Raw genomic sequence first — 22,300 nt, 5'->3', positions numbered from 1 at the left:
CAAAAACAGTTTTCCACAGGTTTTTTTTTTCATTACCATATTCAGCACTTGTCTCATTGTAGACAACTCTCATGGCCTATAACTACATCTGACCATTGTTATGTAACTGTTGAGAGAAGTGTTAATCCTACCACTGCTCTGGATCTGCATATAATTATATGACCAAAATGTGAAATGAATTAATGCACGGATCTTAAAATATTCATAGGAAATAAGAATCTATTTGAAACTGTGATAGCAGCTTTCATAAATAATATGAAAAGATGAAGAATTGAAAATCAACTTCCATGTCACAGCCTGTACTGCTGTAATGCCTCATATTGTTGCTGCATTGAGAACTACTGCCAGTTCATTACTCAGCAGAAGAAGCAGAAGGCAATGATGCAATAGCCTATATTGATAAATTCCATTTTAAATTCAATCACAATACCAATCACATTACATGCCAACATCCACTGTCATTATTTGACATTGTTCTACATGTATCTAAAACCAAATTACCACACTTCTAAAAACTGAAGGGCTAATAAGGTGCCATCACCTATTTAAAGCTATAGATCTCCAGTAGCCTTGTGAAAATCCAGACCCTTAGAGCACACTAATTTTGTAGCAGGGATGCTGTATCCTACCAGGATAGAGAACACCAGAGATAATGCAAAATACATGACCCTATGGGACCAGATAGGATGCATTTGAATGTGATAAGAGAGCTGATCGCTGTTATTGTCATACCTTTCTCCATTATTTTTGAAACATCGTGGTGATGGGGACTCCTGGGGATGGGGAAAGAAAAAACATTATACTAGTCTTGGAGAAGGGCAAGAAAGAGGATTCCTGGATCTACAAGTGGATCAGTCTCCCCTTAGTCTCCTGGGCAAGTGAAGTTCCCCGGACACATATTTGCCCCAGGGCAAATTTGGAAGTCACTTCTAAGCACATGCAGTACAAAATGATGGTTCAGAACAGTCAATATGGATTTACCAGGGTGAAATATTGCCTGATCCCAGTGAAGAGAGAAGCACTTTTGTGGATAAGGGGCACACAACATACAGATTGTTTACCATGACAATACTGAGGTCTTTGTCACTGTCTGTATAGTCAGACTGGTGAGATGCAAATGAGTTGGATACTAGAGGTATCATGAAGACAATAAATAAATAAATATTTTAAAACCCAACCAGGACAAAAGAAACAAAAAACCCCACACAGTAACTAGCTGTTTGGAGAATACATTAAAAAATATTTCTTGATATTTATTTGCCTTAGCCCCAGATTTGGGGAATATGCTCCAAAACAATGAAATTTTACTTGCCTCCCCAAGAGTAACTTTAAGTGTACTGTCAGTCTTTTATCATACAGCCTCTGTTCTGCCTGTTTCTAAAATTTTATTAGTATAAGAAAATCAATTTATAAAATGTACCTTTAAAAAGTGTTATTTGTATTTCAATGTGTTATTAAACTGTACCACTGCATTTTCTGAATACTTAATACAACATATAACCATTACACAAAGGTTTCACCTCAAGAAACACTTGAGTCTTGATTTATAACTTATTTTTCTAGATGCTCGAGTATTGAAATATACAAGTCTTCATCTTAACTAATAAGTAAAATAGCCCCAGCCAAATACTTCATATGAACCTCTTAACCAGTTAAGTATTTAATATTGTAAAAAAGAAGAAATTGAAAATTCAGCTATTGAAATATCCTAATTGCTTTTAAATAACAGAGTCAAAAGCTTAAATAAAAACCTCAATTTACAGGAATGGAAACCAAGCCATAAAAAATGGGGCTAAATCAGCAAAGTAAACTAAAAGATAAACATACACAGCGAGTCAACAAAATGCTCAATCTCATCAAGTTACAAAACACAATGAGCCATTTTGAAAAGCAGTACAGGTAAATGAGACATGTTGATCAATCAGCAAGCTATGTAATCAAGTCATAAAGCTGTAAAAAACACAAACTACTTCAGAAAGTTCTACCAGAGAAAAACAAAAAGCTCCCCTAGCTAAAAGCATGTTTACCTATGACATTTTCCTTTAAATGGCATTCAATATCTCTTTCTACAGTTTTGTATTTCCAATGGCAAGAAAAGTGGTATCAATAGGCTTGATTATTAAAACATATGAAAACATAAGGAAATTGCAGTGTGTCCTTCAACTTGATGTTAAGAGCATTATTTTCTGACGTTCTTCCTTGGGCTCAGTGAAATTACTGGCTGGTCTTTCAAACTCAAGGTAAATAAAAAGTCTGGGTGCCAGCTAAAGAGACCCCCCTAAAGCCTCTCAGGGCTCACGGATCTCACTGATAAGCTGTAATCAAAGTGATCTCAAAACACTGTAAATTTAATTCTTGACCTTCAGAAAAGAAAAAGTGGGGGGAAAAAAAAGAGAGTACAAGCCAACAACTTGGAGAATCAACCCTTTTACAAGGTTAACTTTCAGGAGAGCAGACTGAGCAGACTGCACGCTCATTAAATGTAAAAACCGTAATTTGGCAGAGAAATACAAAAAAACATTCTAAAGCAGTCTTACATTTCATTTCTGCATGATTGAACTGACTACTGAGTCAATATTTGCATAGCTGTGAACCACACAAAGTATGTGCTTGCCCAGACACACACATAAGGAACATGAGGAGAGGAACAGTGGGAACTAGGACCGTAACAATACACAGAAAACAGGCTTACTTGCTTTTATTTGTAGTGTCCTTATTGGGTTGACTTTTCTTAACCAAAATGATAATTTCCCAAAATAAAGAAATAAGTTTTACTACTCCTCTTTAGTTGTTTTTGAGTTTCAAATTCGTGGCTAGTTCATTGGCTATAAGTAGGGTTAATTAAACTGTGATATTTTTTATCTTGAGTGTAAAAATTCTAAGATTTTCCTGTGTGGTTACGATAATACACAAATTCCAATGAAATGTATTCTACGATACATAACAAGACAGTTCTTCATGTTTTTAATAAACTTGCTTAATAAATAAATAAAAGTTGTATGCATTATGTACTAAGAATTCTGCTGTTCAATCATTCTAAAATGAAGGCATTCAGATATTTACTAATAGTGAACAGTACAGATGTGAACAATCATGAATGTTAATTAACTATTACTTCATGTTTTGGGGGATACTTATGCAAAAACTATACAGATGATTTGATATCTGACAAAAGAGTTTTAATCCGGGTCTCCAGGTCTGAAATCATGTCCTCTTAACATTGATATTTATTTTGTAACAACTGCAATTTGTCACTCCACTACATAATATTCCAAAACACATCAGAAACCTGGGCGGAAATCCCTTGATGTCATTTGCCTGCTACTTTCATTTAAGAAAGATTACTCTGTTCCATGGAAAATCTTCAAGAACTCTGTTGTTGGTAGCAAGCAGCAGTGGCTGGGAATGCCTTTGAGCTACACAAACACCTTTGCTCACCAGCATCTCCTGAGATTAAAATTTGTTGTATTCATTTTGTTGCTCACGATCTTCAGTAAAAATGTACCCTGCATCAGAAGATCAGTAAGGGGATCACAAGTTACTGTTGTATCAGCTGGAACTCAGACCTTCAGCAGGATAAACAGCATTTACATGGTGCAATGATAATATCAAAGATATGCTTATGGTGTCCTCTAGTAAATTAAATAAAGCATGCACACAGTGATGGAAGTTTTTAAATTAAATCTGGGCTCTCCTAACTTTCCAGTTTTTCATTTTACAATCTAATTTACCTTTTGGCTTTTGGTGGTGACAGTGGCATGCATCAGATACCTGGAGGAAGTCAGCTACCTACTCAAACTCAGACACTTCCCTTGGTATTTGAAGCTAACTTCTAAGTTTGATTCTGTTTGTGAAATCTAGACCTGTGTTTTATGGCATGATGGATCATATTTTATACGGGAACAATGGACAGGAGAGGTTAGAAATCAAAACATTGGCTTTAGGACTGATTTCATGCAAGACTGTGTAATCTTCTGGTGAGCAAGAAAAGACTACATGCAAGAATCACATGTTAACTTGTTAGCAGCATCCTCTAAAAGTTTTCCCAATTTCAAGTATCCCCTGGCAAACTATATTTTACTGTTGCTGAAAAAACTTTCTAAAATGCCCATGCAAACCTTTTCCTTTATTCCAATGCTACTTTACATGGTAACTGCTTCCAGCTCTGCTCAGTCAGCTCAGCTGTCTTTGTCCCTTCTATGTTTTATGTAGAATCATATCAGCCAGAACAAGGAATGAATAAACATTTAATCCAAAGGCTGATGTATCAAGTGAACATGAGCCAAAAATATGCCCTCATGGCAGAGAAAGCTGTTTGTCCATCTCTGCCCAATTGCAGTTCTCAGTGCTTGTTTTGAACTGCACCAAAGTCTCTTTAGATATGCATTTAAGTTTGTGTGCGCATTAAAAAGCAAGACAGAAAGGATACTGTGTTCCTTGCTACACCTGAGTAGTTTAAAATCAAGTCAAAGTATGTCTTCAGTTTTTACACAATGGCTGGAACTTTCATTTTATAATATTAACTTTTTTTGGAAGTACTGTTTGAGATCTACCTCCATAGTAAGTGGAATCACAGCATACCTTCTGACATAAGAATTTTTTATCTCTCTTATGGTTAGGATTACCTTCAAGGACCTTAGCCTCACTGTTTTTCTCCAGTTTATCCACCAAGAATACATTTCTGAATAAAAATACCATTCATTCATTAGCAGAAGAGTGTTCTAATGATGGTAGACACCTGTAAGAGTGATCTGGTAGTCACCAGCTCTGTGAGCTCATAATGTCTTTTGTGCCTTCAAATTCATGCACTAGCAAGAACTTCCAACTTTTTCTTATCTTTAAACCTCAAACCCCTCAAACCAAAATGATCTATGTCTAGTTCTGCCTGAAGGTGAATAGCAATATCTTAGCTAAGTTTTCTAGTAGTTTGTCTACTTTCAATGACTCTTGACAATAAAATTTGGAATAAAAATAATTTTTCTTAAATTGTAGAGAAGTCATGTTTCCTTAAGCTTTACTTGTGTTTCTTGTAAACCCTTTTTTTTCTCAGTTATGAAGTATATGAAATCTGTAAGACTGACACATTTGTTTTTTCCTTTTAACACTATAGTTATTCTTTTGGGGGTAATGTTACAGAGAAATAAAATTATACTTTAAGTCTAAAATAAACAGCATAAGTAGCTTTAAAAAGTAGTACAGTAATTTTAAAACTAAGATTATAATCATGAAAGCACAATGATGACAGAAAAAAAATCTGTCCTCTTCATCAACTCATGGTTTTGTCTAAAAGATTGAAAATGATATTGCAAAGATTAATTAGTGCAATATGCAAACTGAACCTTTTGTGCTTCTTATTATGTTTATCACCAAGAATTCCTTTTACTGAAAATAGTATTTTTTGGTCAGTAGGAATTCATTGTCTTTGAAAACAGGTATGCTCTTACTGCAAATATTGTGGAAGTCTATATGTGCAGTGAAAGTGAACAGTCAGGATGCTCTGTGGGTGATACACTGCATCTGTCTGAAGGAGTTGAATCAGTCTCCATCAAGCACAAAATTCAGAGAACTTGTGGGATGTATCTGTCACCAGTGGGATGTATTATGACAGCTGCAACAAACATATTGAATAGCTACAGTCAACTGCCCATTCTTAAACCTTAAATTACTGAGCTGGTGTAGAGACTATGATTTAGACTTTAATTAATTAGTCTTCCTACTTCAAAAGAAATAACACATAAAACCATGTTTTTTATTAAGTTGAACCAGGATCCATTTACAAGGCAGAAGTACAGATTTACAAGGCAAAAATACAGATAACCCTGTGACAACAGTACCCTAGTCAGTCAAAAAGTTTCCTGATATCAAAAATAACAAAACCAAAACAAAAAAAACCCACCCTCTTTTATGAATATTATTTTTGCCTGGCACTTTTCAGTTCCTGATCTTGCAATTCAAAATGCAAACAAAAAAGCTGCCATGAAAAATGGGGGCTTTAAAAAGCTACATTTATCAGTTGCGCCCTCTTAACAAACTGAGGCAATATTATCAATTCAGTACTCTGAAACTTTGCAAAGACCAAGAAAATAAAAGTGGAGTTGGTAGCCATCTGAAGAGGTGTTTCAAAGGTAATACAATTCTATTATATCACTCAGAGTTTTTTTCTTAAAGCTGTCATAAGTGTCCCTTCTCAATACCTGTGCCTGAAAAAAGCCAAACCCATCACTTATGTAATTGCAAATGGAAGAAAAGGTAAGAAACCCACAATTGATTCAAAGATTTTTTATATTGTCATAGATTCAACCAAAAGAAAAAAATAGTTGGTATTAATGTCATTGTCAGCTCCTGAAGGAGTGAATAACTCAGAATGAAACCATATATAGATAAGATAGATATAAATCAAGGAGAAATTACTAAAACCGTACCCAAGAGAGACATTTTAGTAATCATCTTTTATGTTTTTACTTATTATGTAAGGTCTTTTAGACTACTGTAGGAAATATAACGTTCAATATTTAATATTTTATCACAGTTTACCCACTTCAGAAGCAAGGTGAATAGATTCTTCATAAGCAAATGACCATTCAGTGTCTGGATATTATAAAGCCTGATTCAAACAACTTTTTGGCAATTCTTTTAATAACACTGCATATAACAAATGTCTGGAGCAGAAAAATATTTTTTCTGTTATTTTCCCCAAATTAATTATATTTATCCTATTTAGTCCCATGAGGACCTCCAGAAAGGGAGAATTGCTTGTGGTTACAGAAACAAAGGCTGTGGATACCATATTTGGGAACCAGGGAATGCATTAGAACAACAACAGTGTGAAAGGATCTTGTGAACATGTGAGAGAATAAAGAAAAGAATATGGGAGGAAAATAATTTATGGGGCTACAATACTAACCAAGGATTTCTCTTCTCTCTGAAGGAATTGGAGTGACTTGTTATGCTCCACAAGACATGAACTAGAATCTCAGATGTGCAGAATCTCAGCTTTCTGAAACAACATCAGAAACAATTTTCTGCATATTGAAATGAGCATTCAGAATAAAATACCAACCCTATCAGTACTGAACTCTGAAGATCAGTTGTACTCTTAGCTCTACACTCTTTTGTGTAGGTATTTTAGTGAATGACCAGATGTGAAGGTAACAAGTGAAAAAATTTCCTGTTCATGCAACAGTTCTATTTTCCTGAATCAGTCATTCTGCACAGTAGGCATAAGGTGAAGAGATATAATGGAAGCAATAATGATGCTTTGCAAAGTGGAACATCCCCATTAGAGTAAAATTGGAGAGCTGGTGTCAGCACCTATCTGAATGTCTTGCAGAGGAGCAAACCTCAGAAAATGGGTATTTCAGAATTTTTTAATGGCAGAAGCACTCACTGCTTTCCAAACGAGATAGATATAGGATGTGCTGTTCTGTGCTGTATCAATTTGCATGTTCTGAATTGAATATGGTAAGTTCTACAGCAGCATCTACATCAACACTCAAAAGGCAAAATGTGTTCTTTGTAGTCACTATTTAGCATAATCACAGAAGGAGTACAAAGAAATACATGTGTATTTAGAAAAGCAGGAGCTTTCTGTCTAATGAACAGTACTTTATTATGTCAGGTAATGCACTGTGTAAACCTTTTCAAAAACACCTCAGCTTTATCTTACAATTAATAAGTGGAGTTTTTCCCCTAACTAATCTATTAAAAGACTGCATTGTACCCGGTTGCATTAATGGTTATCAATATTATTATAGTATCTTCTAATTCCTAGCCTAAATATCCATGCATATTTCTGACAACATTGGGCTTCCCTGGTGTAAGTGCTCTGATAGATTTGCAGTGAGACAGTCTCTCTTTTTAGTTATCATTTTGCTGAACTGTGCAACTGGAGATGGAGATGTTAAGTCATGAATACATGTTTCAGAAATAGAGTCAATACTAAGGATAATTATTTTTCTACTTCTGTATTTTTGTAAATAAACTTCTCTGACACAATTGCAATCATTTTTATGCACAAAAAACTTTCACAGAAAAAAACCCAACAAATGAACCCTTACAAAAGCTGTAGCTTCTTAGAATGCTTGTGTTGTAAGTTGACAGAATATTAAAAATGAGAATGAATCTAGAGATAAGAGTTTTTTACCTCCAGTTTTCATCCATTCCAATTTTCTGTCTACTCCAACTGAAAAAATCTCTGAGATTGGAACACATCTATAAAACAAACAGGTTGTTTTTCATACTGGAGCTAAAACTCTAAAATATATAAGCCTCAGTCTTTGAATACTGAAATGAATCTGAGCCTGAATCTGAGTGAGTTACTCCAGGGAAAAAAAGTCCTGCAAAATATATTCCAACAATTTTTAGCATCTCAGTTACATAAAGGGAGAATAATACAGCAAACTTAGCAAGGGAAATGAAGAGAAATTAAATTTCTGTATTTAACAAGTGTTACACTTGAGTTTCATGACTCTTAAGGAAAGAATTACAGGGGTCGCATCACAAAATGCTTTGTTTATTCTTTTAGTTAAGGTGACTTAGAAGTGGCTGGCACTTTAAATTTAAAATAAACAACTAAATGTACTTTAGTCCTCCAAAAGGCCTTATGAATTCTCCACTAATGCTGAACTGCCCATGGCACTAAACCCAAATGTTAATCAGAGACATTCGGAGCTTCAACTACAGTTGAGCCTATTGGTTTGATTCAGTTTGTTTGGTTTGGTTTGGTGAAACATAACCATATTACAAGACAGTAAAATAAAGACTAATGAAAGACATGGAGCCAAATTCAACTTCTGATTGACAGGAATATTCAACAAGTTCGGATATTAGGAACTTTCAGCCATTTGGCAGCAAAGACAAATTTTCACAGTCCCAGACTCCCACAGTGACTCTAAATGTTGACATTTTCTCCTGATTTTTCCACGGGCCTCTGCTGCACAGTTCTCAGATTCAAATCTTTTCTGCCTCTGAATCAAAATGGGCTGTTGGATCATCTGAAACTGTGTGTCACGAGAGATTTTTTTCTTTGTATGAACAGTATTTATTTCCTTGACTTGATATTTTTCCTCTGGTATTTTCAAAACAAACACTCACACTTGCCCAGGAATATGTACCAATTGTTCAAGAGCATTTTTGGCCACATTTTCAATTACTTGGTCTCTGAGGTGTGAGTTTCCAACGTCACAACTGAAGATACCTCTTCTCTTTCCTGTACTTACTTATTCCAGAATTGCAGACTGGACGAAAAATATGCCCTTTTTTTACTATGCAAGGCATCACAGATTTGCATGATACGTGCTGCAGATCTCAAAAGTGTTATTCTTCATAGTGAGATATCATTCTTTTACAAGTTTTGTAAATTAAGAAGTTGGCATATTTTACAGAATATATTTTTGGCTTAGAATCACATCAAATATGGTAATGCATGAAAATGGCAACAGACCCTTACAAAACCTTTAAGGAGACAGATGTTAAAATTGTAAATGTGAAAGAGTAGGTGTAGAGTATTTGAGTTTTTATGGGAAAAATAACCTAGAAAAGCAAACACTATGTTCCTACACATGGGTGGGTTTAAATAGAGCATCTTATAAAACATTTTGACATTAATTTCTTTAATATTTTTCAGTAAACTCCTTATTTTCAGAGCTTAGCATGACTGGAGGTTTAAAATTCGTTGTAAGGGAAGGTGATATGATTTGGAACGAAACAAATCTCATTGTGAGTAAGCAACTTCTTTTAGTGCTGCAAAATCCTACAGTTTGTTTAACAGTGACTTTAGCAGGTGGCATATGGCTAATATTGAGTCTGTCACTACCTCCAGGGTGCCAGACCTTCCTCAAATTTTCTGTGAGATGAATTTTTTGGTAGACTTGGACTGTAAAGGCACATGAGCATCTGCTGCCTGCTCAGTCTCATTATCATCAGCAGAGTTAACTCCTACAGATCTCAGCCCAGCAGCCAGAGCCAGGAGCTGAGTTTTGCTTTCATCATAAGCAGTGAATTTAACAATCTATCTTAAAAAAGTGCTACCTTTGAATACAAAGAAAGACTTTGTTGTAAAATAAGTGCAACTTTTTGAAGATATATTAGAAATTATACACCCAAATAATTTAATATGATTTCCTGAGAAATATTATTACTATTTTTAGCAGAATTCTTAAGTCAGGATTCAAAAATTTGCATTGTCTTTTACTTACCACTGTTTAAAAGAAAACTGTGCCTTGAAACAAAACACTTACTCCAAAGTTATCTGGAGCTGGAAACATCTAAAATATTTACCTGTTCTGTTGAGTTTTATGTGACCATCAGTCACTACAATATTTAAATAACTTTCAAATAAATTCAAACATAGTAAAGTCTATAATGAGCTATAAGGAGTTTGGAACTTTTTCTGTTCTCTACTTTAGACACTTTTTTTGGTTTTATGGAATATATTCTTTTTTTTTTCTGTTGCTATTAAATCACTGACAGTCTGAGTCAGAAACATAAAAGGCATTGGAAGAATTAAGTTACAGGAAGTATTAGCGTCCCCTTACCTTTGTGTACTGCTTTTTGGGGGGACTATTTAAGCTCAGTATCTCCTCATAATACACACCTGTTTTTTACCACTGGTGATTAGAACAGAGTAAAGTTTCCTAATAATGAGCCATTACCCTTAGAGAGAGGCTGATAAGATGCTTGGTGAAAACAGTGGAAAAAAATCACGTGAACTATTAAGTAAACTTCTGTGTACAGCCTTTGGCTCTCAAAGCAAAAACTGGGTTATAATGTAATGCTTTATGTCTATGAACACTGCATTTTTCACTGCTTAAAATCCCCAGGTAGCAAAGAGTTTTGAAATGTGGAGCACTGGTAGACAAATGTATCACATCTTCAGCCAGTCCATGACTGATGCCTGCAAGATATCAAGCTTGACTCCTGAAAGTTAATCTTCCAACTGATTGTTATCTCTTATATTATTCATCTATACAAAGTATAAAATTCAGACCAGATTCACAACTTGAAATAAGTCTTCAACACTTGTCCTAAAAATACACTTCCTTAAAGACTCTGGAAATGATCCAGCTAAAGAGCTTTTTGAATAAGATGCAAAGTATGGTGTGATGGTAATGTTTTTCCTATCATGTAAGTACACTTAATTTTAATGTACAGGAATTGTTCAACTCTGCAATTGCTCCACTGCTGCAGGATGAGGTCACTAAAAACCCTGACAGTGACATGAAGAATTTAAAATGGGGGCAGCAAATTTTGAATGCTGAGTGTTTTGGGGATCCCACTGTGCATTCTCAAACATGCAACAGATCTAATAAAACTTGTCAGCACAACAGAAATGGCATCTACTCATGCCTCGTACATGCATGCAGCTAATGAAGTTGCTGTGTATGAGGATTTTACTAAGACTGTGACTATAATTGGAGCACAGATAATTATGGCAGGTCATAAACCATTATCAGAAAGGGTACCTCCTTGAGGTACTTACTTGTCCGGGCACAGTGAGGGCTGACAGTGCCTTGCAGTAGCAGGGTACGTAGCAGGGTATGGGCAGTAGTCAGGGTATGTAGCCCACCCCAGGGCAGGACCATCAGGCCAGGCAACCCACCTGCCCACCCACCTCATGCTCTGGACCCAGCCCAGAAACAAGGGCCATTTCTGGGGCTGCAACAAACCCAAAAGCAGCCCTGTTGCCTGGCAGTGCCCTCAGGCTGCAGCCTCATCACTGTGACAGGCCTGCTCTGCCCAAGGATGGTGGCAGGATGGGCTCCAGGTGATGGCACGGGCTCCAGGTCAGCCCCTTTAACACATAAGGGCTAAAATTTTAACAGTGCTTGAGATGCCATATGTAACTCCAACCTAGTTCAACTAATACTATCTCCAGTCTTGTAAACAACAACGTCATACTTTTAAGATTTTTAGTTCTAATAAAAACCAAACAAAGCCAAAGTAAAACCTTCACTGTAGCAGCTTCTGTTTTGGAGGGTTATGAAAACCAGTTTCTCAAGGTTAGGGACCAAGCCCAGATGTTCTCATCTGTAGGATTCTCTAGGTGAAGCAGTGTTACAGGCTGGGAAGTGCCATCTCCAGGACAGCTGCAAGTACTGCCCAGAGATCTGGCATATGAGCAGGAAAGATGTTGCTAATTTTGGAGAAGCTGGAGGGGCAGAGAAATCTCTCTTTAGGAACAAGTAATCCTCTGTTTACTTGTTTTTATGACAGATCAAACTGTTGCTAGCACCCGACCTACAAGGAGGAAAAACATGACTTTCCTTTAAAAACATCTACAGAAGAAAGGCTTTCACAGAGAAAGCAGCTTTGTTTATCTGCTTGTTTTATGAAGTAAAAAAAGCTTTCATACACAATTCCCTTTGCTGGTTTTGACCTGTCACAAGGAGCAGGCCAGACGCATGCAATACAGTGGGGTTTCATATTTTTCATATTTTTCTTCATCACAAAGTGTTGATAGTGATAACTATTTAAAACAAGCATTAATCTCAGATGTCTCATTACAAAGCTAATGACTAACAACGGCACCTTTAATGAGCCTTTTGAGGGAGGAGCAGCTGAAGGAGAACAACCGGGAATTAGATAGGCCAGAAGCAGAAGTAATATTGTGCATCTGGTCATATCTGTCCTTCCGTGGGCATTTCGGAATATCTGAAAAGAGTTGCCTGAGGAAAAGGATGGCAGTTTGTTTCTACTGATCCTTAGCATAAATCACTGTGTGCTTTTCATGGTCTCCCAAAACAGATGACCATAACAACTCAAAAATTTTAGGAAAATCATTATAATATTAATTCTGAAGTAATCTCCTGTTCACCATGGTGGTCAGAGGCAGACATCTTATTTCCCTGACATTTCAGCTGTCCAGACAAGAAACACAGTGGCTGCATGCAGACCACAACCTCATATTCGGGTATGGATTAACTAGACATATATTTAGACATACAATTCTGAACATCTAAACATCTGATCAAAACTCTTCTGAAGTACCCTAGTCTTTTGCTCCTACATGTAAATCATACTTCTCTCTCTGTTTATAGTTTACAAACAAAATGTAAATGTCTAAGGAAAAAATAGATATTCTAGATGGACCATACATAAAATAAAGAAACACTTATACTTAAGGGAATACAATACTTATATATAACTGAAGATTTAGTCATGTAGAATACTCCAGTTACTGAGATCTTTCCTTCGTTAGTATGTACAGTGTTGTGAAATTTATGTGGAAGATATTATGTTGTTTCCCACAGAACTTTTATATTTGAGATTGGCTTTATTCAGTTCAGGATCTAGGTCAGGAACTACTGGAGCTTTCAAATATTTGTCCTAAGACAAAAAACATTCTTCATAAAGCAAATCTGAACGTCCATCCTTGACTTGTAAGTTCTCCTAATATCATGGATCATGAGGTTCTGGATTCCCTAATGTTCTTACTCTGAGTGGTTGCTCTGTAATTCGTGTAGGAAGAGAAACCTACATTGAAAGGGTTTTCTTTAAAAAGTCAGAGAGATTTAGGCAAACACCCCAAAGAGATGATCGGGCATGAAGCCAGAAAACTATTCACAAGCACATTGTTGTGTAACCCTGCCTAACTTTTGCCATTGCTTTAACGGTATAAAAAACATCCAATTTTGATGACTGAGCAAAGTTCTAATGTTTGGGTTTTTTCTAAATGTCTCTCAAAGTGTTTAGTACCTGAGGGTGATTTTTCTAACATTGACGAATGTTAGAATTGTTCTATATATATTTTTAATAATATCTCCGTGGAAGGCAAATAGTGTGCTATTAATCATATATGTGATGGTTTCATATCTTTAACATCTTATTTTAGAAAGGAGAAAATGTTAGGCAAGGGAATAAATCCCAGAACGGGTGTTCTGTGTACTTGTCATACCTACCTGCTTTACTTCTACGGTTGGTGTTAATACAGTAATAAGTGCTATACAGAACATGTAGAGTGTTCATTGCAGGTGTAGAAGTCAATTATTCCTATTTTCCATGCTTAATAATATTGATCCTGAAAAACAACCAAACCCTTGCAAAATATATCACAAAAAATGTCTCTAGAGATGCCTGGGTTTTGAATAGTGTAAGTGGCTTTTGAAAGTCACTTACACTATGCCATGAATACCAAATTTCAGAACTATTTTTGTGCTATCTCTTGTTATGGTGGAATAACATAAACGACACATTGGCTAAGGTTGTTCTTGATTCACAGTGCAGCATTTGCAAGAATTAGCCCTTGGGGAGCTGCCCTGTTCTGGAACATATAGTCTGCAGTGAATGTCTGAATCACAGTGTATCTCAAACACTTTCCCAATGCACAGAAGTAAAAAAAAAAAACCAAAACCTCCAAGGATGTCATCTTACCCTCCAAATCCTTTAAAAGCTCAAGACTAGACTCATTCTGACATTTAAGTTGTTTCCTACCCATATACTACACTTTACAGTCTCCTGGTGCCTTGATGATGTGTCTTATTTAAAACAAAAGGCATCTCATGTCTCCATTTGCAGTTTAGGACGCTTTCATATAGGGACAGACTCTATTAAATATGCACATATAAAATCATATATTGCAAATGCTCCATTATGATGAATCCATTATAGAACACTCATCAAAGAACAAATTATTTAATTGTTCTCCTGAAACAAACACCATATTGTCTTTTTTTATAGCCAAAATCATCCTCAGTTTCAAAGCCGCCTATGCTGTTGAGAGTAAAAGTCTTCTGTGATTTGCTAACAATAATCAAACCAGTCATATACTGCACACAAAAGATATGCTCTAAATTTTATGTCACTGCATTTGACTTCTGGTATTTCTACTTTTACTTTCCTACTTTGCACAATTACCACAGCAATTGCTTGATTTCATTTTTTTCCTTCCTCACTCCTCAGAAGTTCAAAAATTCTCTATGATTATCATTTCAGGCCTCACTTCTAACAAAACATTTCTCAAAATGGGAGACTGTCTGCTTTCACTCAGCTGACATTTTTAGCCACTAATGTACTTATACTCACAAAATTCTGTGCCAGAATACCCATTAAGCTTCTGGATCCAAAGCCATGTACCACTGAGGATCACGATCAAGGTACCCTCTTTGCTGTGGACAGTGAGTGGTCTTATTTGTACTGTTTTGCTTCCCATTGTTGAGACTCCATTTGTATTTGATCAGGCAAATTGGGTTGGATAAGTTGTCCTAGTCTGGCGGTTTTGTGATTTCTTTTCAATAGCCAGTTTGTTTCCAACTTCCTACTTAGCCGCTAACAAATGAGAATAAAAATATTACTTATGAAAATGATCTTAACATCATCCTGGGATCAAAAACATGCTTAATGTCCTGCATTAAGTTTCAACATCATGAATGAACACGGTTTGTCTATCAGACCTGTGAATAATTCTGCAAATGTGTTGTAAGTGGAAGAAAAGGGTCTTGGTTCACCTTTTCAGAACTCCTCTGCTCCAGGAAAGTAAAGGAAGGCATAGCAGAAGTCTTAAACTTTGGGCATACATTTAGTTGAAATTAATTTACTCAACTGGCTACAAGTGGCTAAAGCTACTGCTGGACTGAGCAAACTGTGCATTGAGCTTCCCCTCGCTCTTTTAGCCAGCCAACTACTTTTTGTATACAGAAGGCACTGTTGCCATGTGTCTTTACCAGTCAGAAAAAACAAGGCAGTGAGGTAGAAACAAGAGAATATGCTGTGCCCACATCAGGGTGTGCGACTCAAAGATGTTGCACGTAGGTGTGTCTGGGTCTATAGCAGTGCTCATGCTGAGAGCAAGAAACATCTTAGGGAGCCCCTCTTGGAACATGTTGATAGGCAGAGGACTGAAAATTGCTTTTGAAAGGAACATGTAATGCTTGTTTTTATGGCAGGGCACAAAATATGTTAATGAAAACCCTTGCTGAGGTCTCTACAAAAGACATAATATCAAGTAGATCTTGTTACAGTCCTTGAAATTAAATATTTCTTGTCCTTAAGCAAGGACACCACCCGCCAATTAAGGCTTTAATCTGTAGTGTCTTGCTACATCAGCAATTACAGCAGCATGAGAGCTGCAGAATTAGGCAGTCCAATAATGGCTTTATCTGGAACAGAAGAGCTCCTACAGTGAAGGCTGCAAATATCAGCCAAACTTTTTAGACACTGTCCTGAACTGGTGACACAGATTGCTAGTATGTCACTAGCTTCTATCCAAGAGAATAAAGATGTCTTCTAAATAACTGGGTCAGATTATGAAGGTGACAGACATTAATCTTCCCTCTTGGCTTAGCCTCATAGCACTCCCTGAAATTAGATAACAAAACTGAGATGTAGGAGTATGACTGAAGCAGTTAAAAAGCTGCAAGCAACCATGGTGTAAAAGATTTCAGACTTTGTCAAACCCAAGAAAAAGCCTGTTCATAAGCAGACACATTACAAAATACTTGACTCTAGCAATACTCTGAGGCAGTGGCAATGGGAGTTCCTGAGATATGTAACTTCAGCATAGTAAATTTTGTTACTTAAACAAGGTGTCATACAGGGTATAGTTTCATGCTAAATATAATCTCTTTCAGAATTCCAGGCATAAAGAAGAGCTATTTTCATGTGACCATTAGGCAGTGTAAAATTCTGGCCAAAATGGTAAGCAGAAAAGCAAAGCTAATTTGTACCTTCGAGTGATAGAAATGCTGGAGTTATCTCAGTCTCACACATGGGCTTGAGGGAGATTCCTCCATGCTGTACTTTTTTGTAAGTTTTTATTTCATGGTCATGGACAAAATATTTGTTTATGTGAATAACATTTCTTTTTGAAACTAGAATGTCAGCCTGCACCTTCCAATATATTTTTCTCCTTAATTAAGTAAAATACCAATAAGGAAGAATATTTGGTGTGTAAGCATTGAAGTCCTACATTAGCTGTTTAATATGCAAGAGCCTGTGTGTTTTTGGTGTGGATATAGTGACGAAAATAGAAATAGAAACCACAAGTGTCTACTATTGAGAAAACTTTAGTAATAGAATAATCATTGTTTATCCTCCTTAAACAAAAGAAAAACCTGAATATTTTCTGCAATGTAAAATATGCTGTATTATTACTACATTTCAGATGAATAGCTATGAAGAAATTTATGCTCCTGAAATTTTGAATAGTAAGAATAATTCCCTTAAGAATTTCACTAATCAACTTCTTTTTGTTTTTCTTTTTGTTTTTCTTCCTAAGTGATTTCTTTTTAAGGAAATTTTGATTGATTCAGACCCCACTTTTTGACGTTTTGATAGGCTTTTTGGGAGGGATTTTTTTTAAAAAAAATCCCCTACATATTTATGTAATTTTAATTAAGGTATTTTTATGAACATGCTCTAGGATTTTGCCTTCTGTAATGTTGCTTGCCAGTTGCATCATTGAAATTTCTAGCTTTCAAAGCTTCACAAGTTTCCTGAAAGTAATATTCAGGTCATATCAAAAGGTCTTTCAGTGAACATGAAATTATCTGAGAAGTCTGCAAGTGTTACCCAGAAGGAAGTGGTGAAAAAAAAGCATTCCAGAAAATGTGTACATAAATGTTACCAGATATATTGTGAAGACAAACAGTCTGATTATTACTAAAAGAGAATGTAATGTGTCTTCTAGTGATCTTGATACATTCTTTGCCTTTCTCTCCTTCTTAACTTTGGAAAGATTTGTAGTTACTTCTCTGTTTGTAGTTACTTCTCTGTTTGGGCAGTAGATAGAAAGAGATCATATAACTCTCTGTTCATCATTAAACACCATGTTCACTATTTCAATCCATTGCTACTGAAGTCTTCATTTCCTGAAGAAAAATGACTCATTAGTTCAGGCAGAACACCCGTACAACAAAGTGCAATGTTTAGAGCAAACAAATTTCACTCCGACTTTTCCACACTAGCCTGAAATTTTGATTAGGTCATGTTGTGTAGCTGGTTGATAAATGTCTGGTTAGTGCTAGAATTAGCAGGCCTCTCTTTTGGGGCAGACTAATGCCTGCACAGTAACCCAAATAGCAGCACTGGGCTGACAAGTGCCAGAACCACTAGCTGAGCCAATGACTCTGTCGAGCACCAAGAAAGCCTTATTTACTAATTGGATTTTCTGCCCTTTCTGCCATAGTGAGACTATTTGGCTGGTTTTTTCCTTACCTGCCAACAACATATGAAAAGACAGCCTGCAGCATCAGCAGACTGTAATGAGGTGCAGCCTTGCCAGACCTCACTTCTGCCTGGATCCCACAGCAGGACCACTGGCCTGTGTCCCTGCCCCTGTCCCCTACCAGGGGACATCTTGGGACCAAATTCCAGCCCCTGTCTTTGCCCACCGTGTGTGGGAGCTGTGGGACAGTGGGTGAGGGCACAGCCTCATCTCCCAGCTCACTCTCCCTCACAGAGCAGACTTGCAGCCCTGCAGGGCAGAGAATAATAAATTTTTGCCCAGTATTTGCCCAGTATTTGCCAATACTTTTGCCCAGTATCTTTGCAAATTGTACTAATTTTGCAGCTGAACAGAGAACATGCTTTAAAATTAAGAAGAAAGAAAGAAAAAAGCAGGAGCCAGGGCAAGGGGGGAAGGGGAGGGGGAAAAGAGAGAGGGGAAGAAGGAAGGGAAAGGGAGGAGGGGGTGGGGAAGGGGAGGAATGAAGGAAAATAAAAGGAAAAAAAAAAGCAAAAAGGATAAAGGAAATAAGGATACTGTTACTTTCTAGTGAAGATGACCTTAAGCAACAGGTTAGTCCAGGACACGTTATACCAGTTTACATGTGTTGAGAATGGAGTTCCTTGATTATATTAGTGGAATCCAGATGCTAACTCTTTTTTTCTTTCCTTTTCAGACAAAAATATGCTATTAATGTTTCTATCACAGTCTTCGTCTCACGCAAAAGCAGCAAAATTTCATAATTCCTCATGTTTTTTCATAAGGAAAAATGACCATGTATGGAAACAATAGATACTGTAAAAGGTAACATGCTCTTTCCAGTCTTATTACAGTGCTATATAGATGCCCTTATTCAAGGCAGACAACAGTGGTGGTATCTTTGGTTCCATTATACACTAAAAATGGTAATCTTGTAGTAACTGGACACGTTGGTTTTTTTCTAAAAACTGTCCCAAGCAGGAATATAAATGCCATTGGTATTTTCGTTCTGAATCTGAGCATAATTTTATAAAGATTTTAGATTTTGAACCTACTGATGTCTCTAATATAAAGTGATCTAATTCCTAGTATATTATATGAAAAACTTCCCTTCTTGGGTGACATAAAAAGATGAGGTTAAAGTGAATATAAGCTTTTTGATTAGAATAAAACTGGCTTAAAGTTTATAATTTCTGTAACTAGAAACTTTCTGCACAAATGAATAGCAACACAGGGATATATTCTTGATGTACTCAGATGAGAATTTCTTTCATTTCAGAACAAAAGAGTGCTCATGTGATTTTTACGGAAAAAGGATCTATAAGAAAAGGCAGAGTTTCTACAGCAACAAAACTTTCTTGTTTCCTGTTCCTATTACCACTAATTGGTTTTCTCTGAGTCAGTTATGGCATTTTTGAAACCAAGAAAAAAAGAAGGACAACAAAAATTGCCTCCTGCAGTTGTGTAGGTAATTCTTCAAATGTGCCTATCAGGCTGCAACTTGTTTCAAAGACATGTAACTAATGATCACAAAATACCTCTCAGGGCAGAAATGGTGTTATAATATTTTTTCACTTTTGCCACAATCTTTGTACTGCTGGAAAAGAGAATATAAATTAAATTCAAATCAATATACATAAAATATCCTGTGGAAAATAAATTTTGCGGTTGGATACATAAAAAAATAGGAAAAAGTAATTTCTATACGTATACGTCACTTTTTTCCTTATTGATTTAGCTAATATCCTTCAGTTCTGCTTTATTTTGAATTTCTGTTAATGAAATTTCCTCTTCCTTGACTTAGATAACAATCTACTTGTACCAATTCAGAATGAATGGATGCTATATTCTATCTTGTTCCTGGGAAGTACTCGTAAATATCCACACAGCTATCCCTTTTACATTACTACTTGTTCTTCTATGGTATAATGTCTACAATAAATAAGTAAAGTTTCTATGGTACCTGTACAGAAGCCTTCACTGGTGCCTGACAGTGAGACTATTTCTGCAAGACGAATAGCAATTTATTTTTATAGCCTATTATTATTTGTGATACCAGTACAAAGCTATCCAGCCATCAACATCACCTCTGGCAGTACAATGAAGGCTATAATGGAAGAACACCTTTTAAATAATGTTAAGAGTTACGGTGGAAATCCACAAGAAGAAAAGGAAGGAAATTAATTTGTGTTTTGGTTTCAGTTTTGGAGGAGTTTGTTTGTTTGTTTTGGGTAGTTTTCTTTATAAAATTAATTTCTGGAGAAAACAAACCTAAGGCATTAGATTTGTCAGCCAAGTCTGATGAATTCCTTTTGTCAGGGTTATTTGAAATTAGCTCAAATATCAAGCATAACCTTCCTACTAAAATATCTTAAATAATGCTGAAATAGCTAACATTCACATACTGCAGCAGACTGAAAATTGGGAGATGATTAAAGTTCAGCTCTTGCTCCTTGAACTACTTGGCCTCGAACTGGAATTTACACTTATGCAGCAGGAAATATGTATCAACAATAAGAAGTTTGTAGTAACAAAAAATGAGCTTTCCATGCAGAGAAGAATAATATTGATAATATTGTATTAATAGGCAAATGGGGTATTTATTTTTGCGCCTAAAAAAATAATGGGTTTTCCTTAGAAAAGGGGAATTTCCATGACTCATTAACTGCTGTTCAGCTGAAGAGCTCTGGAAATTATGCCAAAGCTTTTTAGCAGCAAAATGCAGCAAAGTGTCCAAATGTGAACAGGTTTATGAAGTATCTCTATTAATAATCTTAAAAATCCTCGCGTCTTTTAGAGACTTACTGCACGTTAAACTGTATGAAAATTCAATAGGAGCTGGTGCAGACCTGTGTGCCTTTTAAAGTCTTTCCAAATATTTATTATCAGCAAAACCTTGTCTGCATGTTATGCATACATTGCATATTTTAGAAACTCTTGCCTTTAAAACCTGAACAAAATTTGATGAGACAAGTTTTATCTCGAAACTGTTTTATGTATCCCCCTCTTAAGTAATTTTGCCATGAATTTATTACATGTACTAACATAAAAGGACAAGCCATTTACTGATAAATGTATTCCTTAAGACATAAAACAATTTCCCTTTTCTTCCCTATTCTTTCCCTCCCCCATTTCAAACCATTCATAATCCATCTACTTTAATTAATCTAAACTGTTACAATTCTTAAAAAATAGGATGGTTGAAAATGAATAGTAAATCAGGGGACAGCTTCTATCATAATAAGTGTTACATTCTTAGTGTATTTTAGGAAGAGAATGGTAAAGTTATTTTCTAGTTTGAGAAACAACCTTTGCAGTGAATAAATATAATTTGAGGAGACAGAATTGCTCTGCAAAGCAAAATTACTTCTAAGGGTTCTGCCACCACCTGGAGAACTAAGGAGATGTGTTTTCATGTCGTTGTCATCTTTATTTGGGCTTCCTGAAGCCTTGCCTCCTCTGGGCTTCTATAGTCACTGCTGTATGCCTTTTTATAAGACGTTGGTGATTACTAACTAGCACTTAAAGGAAAAAATGTGTATGCATTAATTAACTAAGCACTACATAAGTTCCTGGCTGGGTGAAAGGAGAGCTCTCCTGTCACTATTTTAGATTTTCTTTCTCTTATTTGAAGGTCAAGATGTGTTTTGGTAAAGTATAAAGGCTCTATTATTAGTCATATTCACTGTGTAATTTTCATAACACATTAAACCAACTATTCAGTAACAAAAATATGTAGGTATTGTTGAAAGATGCTTGGCAGAATCCATTGTGGATATACAAGAAAGTTGGTGACTCTAGAAATGTTAATCACAGAATATGCTGAGTCAGAAGGGGCTCATGACGATCATGGAGTCCAACTCTTCGCCCTCCATAGGACTATCCCCGAGAGTCACACCATGTGCCTGAGAGTAACATCCAAACGCTTCTTGAACTGTCTCAGGTTTGGTCTGCAAGGTAAAAAGCTTCATAAATGAAGCTTCATATACCTCTAAATCTTATTCTTAAGACTGAATGCAAGAAGGGATGTGGAATAACTCGGGTCTGCTCCGACACTTTTGGTACAGTCTAATATAAGTAGTGTGAATTTTTGCTGATTTTCTACAAAGGAACCATTTTACTAAATGGGTTTGTGCGGAGGTGATGGTGGGGAAAAAGCAC

The sequence above is a fragment of the Manacus vitellinus genome, unplaced genomic scaffold (genome assembly GCF_001715985.3).
Source record: "Manacus vitellinus isolate BGI_N305 unplaced genomic scaffold, ASM171598v3 scaffold_0_pilon, whole genome shotgun sequence".
In the NCBI taxonomy this organism is placed as follows: domain Eukaryota; kingdom Metazoa; phylum Chordata; class Aves; order Passeriformes; family Pipridae; genus Manacus; species Manacus vitellinus.
Note: the sequence above shows the minus strand (reverse complement) of the source record.